Source organism: Colossoma macropomum, unplaced genomic scaffold (assembly GCF_904425465.1).
Source record: "Colossoma macropomum unplaced genomic scaffold, Colossoma_macropomum, whole genome shotgun sequence".
Lineage (NCBI taxonomy): Eukaryota > Metazoa > Chordata > Actinopteri > Characiformes > Serrasalmidae > Colossoma > Colossoma macropomum.
This window is the reverse complement of record NW_023494804.1, coordinates 86,052-93,550: the sequence shown is the minus strand read 5'-3', so window position 1 is coordinate 93,550 and position 7,499 is coordinate 86,052. Positions and strand designations below refer to the sequence as shown.

General features: G+C 42.4%; 1 pseudogene; it reads right to left on the bottom strand.

Moving 5' to 3' along the window:
• Positions 1 to 3,363: 3,363 nt before the first annotated feature.
• Positions 3,364 to 6,979, bottom strand: LOC118824995 (annotated as a pseudogene).
• Between the last annotated feature and the right edge of the window lie 520 nt (positions 6,980 to 7,499).

Sequence of the window (7,499 nt, the reverse complement as noted above, 5' to 3'; positions counted from 1 at the left end):
TTCAATTTTTACTACATTAAAAATCCTAGTAGGCGGTTTTGTCGTCAGTTAGTCTAGTTATGCAGATTAGGTAGTCAGTAATGTGTTGATTCGTGCAATAACGAAGTTCTTCAATGAGGGTTTATAAGCAATAATGTAACAAAACGATCAAAAAAAGAAAGACAAAACAGACTTTGTGCCTGCAAATTAAGCTGTTTTTCACGTGCATTTACTTTTCACGGTCGTTATGGGAGTAAAATATGTGAGCGTATTGATGAAATAATTTACCTGGTTTTATATGTGTTTATGTTAAAATTGCTGTATGAGAATTTTGTATGTCCAGGAGATGCTTCCTCACTTGTCCGACCACATTTGCAACCCTGAAACTCCACCAAAGGTCTTACATCAACTCCACCTTACTGGGTTACAACAGTGAACAACTACTGCCGCAATTAGAAACTTCTCAAACCAAAACCTCTTGAAATCAGGCAGAACATTTTTCTTACTCTGCATGAAACAGACCAAAATTATCAACTTTAAACGCAAGACCTGGAAATAAAAATCTTACCTCGATTGTTTCAGCTGCCTCGGAGAAACTGATGATGTTACAATCATCCGGGCTCTTCCTCAGAGTACCACCAGCAGGAAGTGTGTTGTCATTGTAGGATCTGATGAACTTGAAGTCACTGGTGTGGGATCCTGTTGTCAGATACGCGTCATAATTGTAAGAACTGCGGAGAGTTCCAGCTCCCTCAACCTCTGCATAGTTGGGAGGGAGGTACGCGCTGGGAATGGCCACTGCTCCATCAAACAACAGTCTGGGCTTCCTCCTGCGGCAAAACCTCACAGCCAGGATCAGGATTATGAAAGTCAGAAAGAAGGTGGACACGGACACAAGCGCGATGATCAAATATGAGGTCAGTTTGGAGCTGCTCTCCTCATAAGTCATGTCTTTAAGTTCTGGAACTTCAGCGAGGTTATCAGAAATAAGCAGATAGACAGAGCAGCTTGTAGAGAGAGGGGGCTGTCCGTTATCTTTCACTGAGATAACAAGGTTCTGCTTCATGCTGTCAGATTCACTGATGTCCCGCTGCGCCCTGATCTCTCCACTATGGAGACCGATGCTGAAAAGTCCCGGATCGGTGGACTTTACAATGTGGTAGGACAGCCACGCGTTCTGTCCAGAGTCAGCATCCACAGCGATCACCTTGGAGACCAGAGAGCCGGACAGAGCAGCTTTAGGGACCATCTCAGTCATTAAAGACTTCCCCTCTGGAGCAGGGTATAATATCTGTGGAGAGTTATCATTCTCATCTGTTATGAACACACTCACAGTCGCGTTGCTGCTGAGGGGAGGAGAGCCATTGTCTCTGGCCACAACCTGGACTTTGAAGTTTCTGAACTGCTCGTAGTCAAATGACCTCACAGCATGGATCAGCCCCGTGTCTGCATTGATGGATAAAAATGAGGACACTGGAACACCGTTGACCTCACTGGACACCAGAGAATACAGCACTGTGCCGTTCTGCCTCCAGTCTGGGTCTCTCGCAGTAACAGAGCAAATAGAGGTGCCTGGTTTGTTATTCTCAGCTACATAAGCTTTGTAGAACTGCTCTTCAAATACAGGTGAGTTGTCATTCACATCTGCCACAGATAACTGAAAGGTTTTAGAGGAGGATAAAGGTGGGCTGCCTTCATCCACTGCGATAACTGTAATGTTGTACTCTGAGGTGAGTTCGCGGTCAAGTGGACCAGATGTAGAAATGGAGAAATAATTTTTAATAGATGGTGTTAATTTAAAAGGAACGTTTCCCTGAATGCTGCAGCGAATCTGACGATTTTTCTCAGAGTCTTTGTCTTGTACATTAATAATGCCGACCTCAGTTCCAGGTGACGTGTTTTCTGGAATCGGATTGCTAAATGATTTTAGTTGTATGGTGGGTGCATTGTCGTTAACATCCACTACATCAATAATAACTTTAGCGAAAGAAGCCAATCCTGAGCCATCTTTAGCTTCAATCCTTAATTCATACATCGTTTGCTTTTCGTAATCCAGGTTTCCACTTATAATTAAACGTCCTGTTCCAGAGTCAAGGGTAAATAATTTAAGCATGTCACCAGAGAGGCGGCCAAACTGGTAAGTCACCTGCCCATTAGCGCCTTCATCAGCGTCAGTAGCACTCACTGTTGTTATTGTGGTACCAACTGTTGAATCTTCACGCAGACTAACTTTATAAACTGGCTGACTGAAGACTGGAGAATTATCATTAGCATCGAGTACAGTAACATGTATAACTATAGAGGCAGATCGAGGCGGATTACCTCCATCGATAGCGGTCAGCATTAACCTCACCTCCCGCTCCTGTTCACGGTCCAGCTCCTTTTCTAAAACCAGCTCGCCATATTTTTCCTGACCGGGATTATTATGGAAAAGGAAAGAAAAGTATCGATTATCCTGTAATTTGTAGCTCTGCACTGCATTCACTCCTATGTCTGCGTCATGGGCTTCATTCACAGCATAGCGAGCGCCTTTATCGGCTGATTCTCTGATCTCTAATTTAACAATATCATTTGGAAATGTTGGCGAGTTGTCATTAATATCTGTGATTTCTACCACAATGCGATGTAATTCCAGAGGATTTTCGAGGATCACTTCAAATTTCAACGCACAGTCAGTCATGAATCCACACAGTTGCTCTCTGTCGATTCTCTCGGCTACAATCAGATCTCCAGTGTTCATGTCTATGTCACAGTAACGTTTGCTGCCATCATCCACATCCAGACGCGCTTTACGCAGTAAAAACGTTTTCGCATTTATTCCAAGATCCTTTGCCAGATTCCCAATCACAGACCCAATCTTCCTCTCCTCTGGAGTAGAATAGCTCACATCTCCATTTACCGTCGACAGCAAGAGGAGAATGGACGTCACGCCAAACAAAAAAGACCGAGCAGTAAATCCACTGTATTCCATATCAAGCTTCCCAACCCTGGAGCTCCCAGTACAGCCAGCGATTAAATCCAATTTTGTAGCAGAATGTGCAAAGAACCAATGTATTTAAGAAATGCGTCGATAAATATCCTACATAGCTCTCATGAAAATAACCCCACAAAGGTTCAATGGCGCTGCCTCCTGCACCAGTTTCCACCACTCCTCTCATTGCATATTAAAACAGTGGGAGGACAGATTATTTCCTCCGTTCTAGGCTGGTGAACAGCGACGCAGTGTGATGTGTTCATAAACTGCACTCAAAAAGGCTCTTTGTCTACACAGCATCTTCCCGCTGTTCTAAGTCTTGCCAGAAATGTACGGAAAACAAATAGCAAAGAAACCAACCAAGGAAGAAATATTTAAAAATTCTGAAGCCACCGATTATAATGAAAACATCATATGAGGCCGCTGTCCACGGCTGTGGTGCTGAACTAAAACAATATAGCGGAAATGTATACCCTGTGAACATAACAAGAATCAGTTGGAAAAAGCAAAGTATGGATTTTTGCGAAATTAATTACAATGAATGAAAATATTCGCCGAATTCGCGCAACATTAGAAACTTCATACCCCATTCCTTCTTGAAAGTGTCATTTTGGAGGGTTGCCGGAAAGTTTTTGAAACCTGCATGTTTTGCATCCTTGCTAACACGTGTTTCAGACTAGTTTATCACATTAATGACAAAACACTGTCTTTGCAAGATGAAGTAGCGACGTGAGATTAAAAAAAATCATTGAACGTGTAAATCAGCGCCTGGCAAAACAGCCGAAACGCAGTACCTTTTAATTGATTCAAGATTACATGATTTGTCTATCTGTGCCACAAAAAAAGAAAAAAAAAATCACCTCGTAAGTAGAAGCAGACAATATCAAGCAGGAACTTAGTTTACATCATGCGGAAACTTGTTTTTCCACATTATGGTTTTAAAGTAGAGCTATTCAGAAAAAAGAAAAAAAAAGTCTGTTGAGATAATCTTGCAGTCCTGATCTGTTACGCTTGTTGTTGCTTTTTTTTTCAATCACTGGAATCTTCATATGCAATAATGCAAAATAAATAATAATAATAATAATAATAATAATAAAATAATAATAATAAATAAATAAATAAAAATACATACATACATAAACAAATAAATAAATACACGTAAGCTTTCCTTGCCTGTATTTTACAAATGAAATTGTTTCGAATAGCAGTTACTATTTGTTACTATCATGATGTCAATGAAAAATATTAAACCAAGGATGAAATGTTTGTCGTGAAGATGTCCCCTCATTTGTCAGACCAAATCTGCATCCCTGAAATTCTTACGTCAACTTCTCATTATTGTGATACAACAGTAAACACACATTATCGCAGTTATATTGTTTAGTAACTTATCAAAGCTAAACTGCCATGAATTGAAGCAAAACGATGTTATTCTGCATGAAAAATGACAATTATCAATCATAAACACAAGCCCTAGAAATAGAAATCTTACCTCGACTGCTTCACCTGCCTCGGAGAAACTGATGATATTACAATCATCCGGGCTCTTCCTCAGAGTACCACCAGCAGGAAGTGTGTTATCATTGTAGGATCTGATGAACTTGAAGTCACTGGTGTGGGATCCTGTTGTCAGATACGCGTCATAATTGTAGGAACTGCGGAGAGTTCCAGCTCCCTCAACCTCTGCATAGTTGGGAGGGAGGTACGCGCTGGGAATGGCCACTGCTCCATCAAACAACAGTCTGGGCTTCCTCCTGCGGCAAAACCTCACAGCCAGGATCAGGATGATGAAAGTCAGAAAGAAGGTGGACACGGACACAAGCGCGATGATCAAATATGAGGTCAGTTTGGAGCTGCTCTCCTCATAAGTCATGTCTTTAAGTTCTGGAACTTCAGCCAGGTTATCAGAAATAAGCAGATAGACAGAGCAGCTTGTAGAGAGAGGGGGCTGTCCGTTATCTTTCACTGAGATAACAAGGTTCTGCTTCATGCTGTCAGATTCACTGATGTCCCGCTGCGCCCTGATCTCTCCACTATGGAGACCGATGCTGAAAAGTCCCGGATCGGTGGACTTTACAATGTGATAGGACAGCCACGCGTTCTGTCCAGAGTCAGCATCCACAGCGATCACCTTGGAGACCAGAGAGCCGGACAGAGCAGCTTTAGGGACCATCTCAGTCATTAAAGACTTCCCCTCTGGAGCAGGGTATAATATCTGTGGAGAGTTATCATTCTCATCTGTTATGAACACACTCACAGTCGCGTTGCTGCTGAGGGGAGGAGAGCCATTGTCTCTGGCCACAACCTGGACTTTGAAGTTTCTGAACTGCTCGTAGTCAAATGACCTCACAGCATGGATCACCCCCGTGTCGGCATTGATGGATAAAAATGAGGACACTGGAACACTGTTGACCTCACTGGACACCAGAGAATACAGCACTGTGCCGTTCTGCCTCCAGTCTGGGTCTCTCGCAGTAACAGAGCAGATAGAGGTGCCTGGTTTGTTGTTCTCAGCAATATATGCACTGAAGGATTGTTGTCCAAATACAGGAGGGTTGTCATTTATATCAGCCACTTGTATATTCAGAGTTGTAGTTGAGAACAGGGAAGGTGTACCTCCATCATTTGCTGTTATTGTGACATTATACTCAGCAACCTGTTCGCGATCGAGCAAAGTGGTAGTAATTAGGGTAAAATAGTTCTTAATAGATGGCTGTAATTTGAAAGGTAGGTTGGCTGGGATAGAACAACTGACTCGACTGTTTTCCCCAGAGTCTTGGTCCTTCACGTTTAATATGGCAACTTCTGAGCCAATCGCAATGTTTTCTGGGATAGGGTTCGTAAGAGATTTCACTGTTATTACTGGCGCATTGTCATTAACATCAATTATATCAATTATGACTTTACAATGGCTAGTCTGACCGCCTCCATCCTCTGCTTGTATCTCCATCTCATATGAGGAGGCGTGTTCGTGGTCAAGTTGTCCAGTGACCAAGATTTCCCCACTTTTTTCATCAATTTGAAACAGGTGACTGGTACCATCTGAGAGGTGGTTAATATAATACGCTATCTGTCCATTCGCACCTTCATCCATATCCGTGGCTTTAATTTGGATAACGGATGTTCCAGGCGCGGAATTTTCATATAATTGAGCCTTATATACAGACTGAGCGAACACTGGGGTATTATCATTGAACATCTATAACGATCACCTGTATAACCACCGTACCAGATCGAGGTGGATTCCCTCCATCCACAGCGGTCAGCACCAAAGAATGCTCCCCTTCTGCTTCTCGATCGAGGTTGCTTTTCAGAACTACGTCCACATACCTGTCTTTACTCGACCTGGCATCGATGTCAAAGTGCTTGTTTTGGCTGAGAATATAACTCTGAACTGAATTCACGCCAACATCCAGGTCTCGTGCGCGAGCTATTTGAAATTTGCTTCCAGGCGGCGCCGTCTCGCTGATCTCAAGCTTGATTGAATCTTTCGGGAATGCTGGCGCGTTGTCGTTGACGTCCTGCACCTCTAAAATCACGTTGTGAAGCTCCAGAGGGTTTTCGAGAATAAATTCGAAATGCAGAAGGCAGCTGGAGGTCGTTCCGCACAGAGCCTCTCGGTCGATTCTCTCCAAAACAAACATATTTCCTGAATCCAAGTCTACTCCACAGTACCGTCTGTCTCCTTGATAATCCAGCCTGGCCTTGCGGGATCTCAAACCTTTCGCATCCAGATTGAGGTCCTTGCTCAGGCTTCCAATCGTGTGTTTTGTTCTGGTTTCCTCCGGGACAGAATAACGAAGGTCTGCGACAGCGATCCGGAAGAGCAATGATACAAGTATAACTGCCCCAATTCGCCATTTGTAGGCGAACGATGCCAGCGAATTCCACATATTTCCAGATCCAGTGAGTAAATCCTTGTATTGATACTTCAATATGAGATATTTCAGTCAATCTATTCGCCAAAGCATCGATACTGGAACTCTTCTTACGCGAATGCGCACAAATCACTGCTTGCTCTTTGTGAAAGGAAATAAATAAATAAATCAATCAAAGCGCAGAATGGGTGTGTTTCCCTGCCTGAGATTTCAGAACTGGTGAAGAGCGACGCGGTGTGGTGAAGTGAGAACATGCAAGGGGACTGCAAGATTATCTCAACAGCTAATAGCCAAAACTTTATTTAAAAATAAATAAATAAATAAATGAATAAGCGAAAGAGATTGTTTTTAAATAAAACTAACAAATGCTACAAATCAAAACATGCATTTAAAATCGTTATTATTTTCCTATATGAACATTATTTTATACAAGCTGCTTATTCAGCACCACGGACAGCGCTGCTCAAAAACAACATGCTTCTCCATTAGAGAACAAACCAAACCTGGGGAACCTTCTATGTGTTGATATATTAGAGAATTCTATAGAATAAATATTCAAAATTTCACACGATTTACTGCAATCGTTTATTCCAATTAGGGAAATGCTATTTTGGAACAAAAGAACTGTGGATGAATGATCTCTTTCAGTTAGACTACACCACAAACCA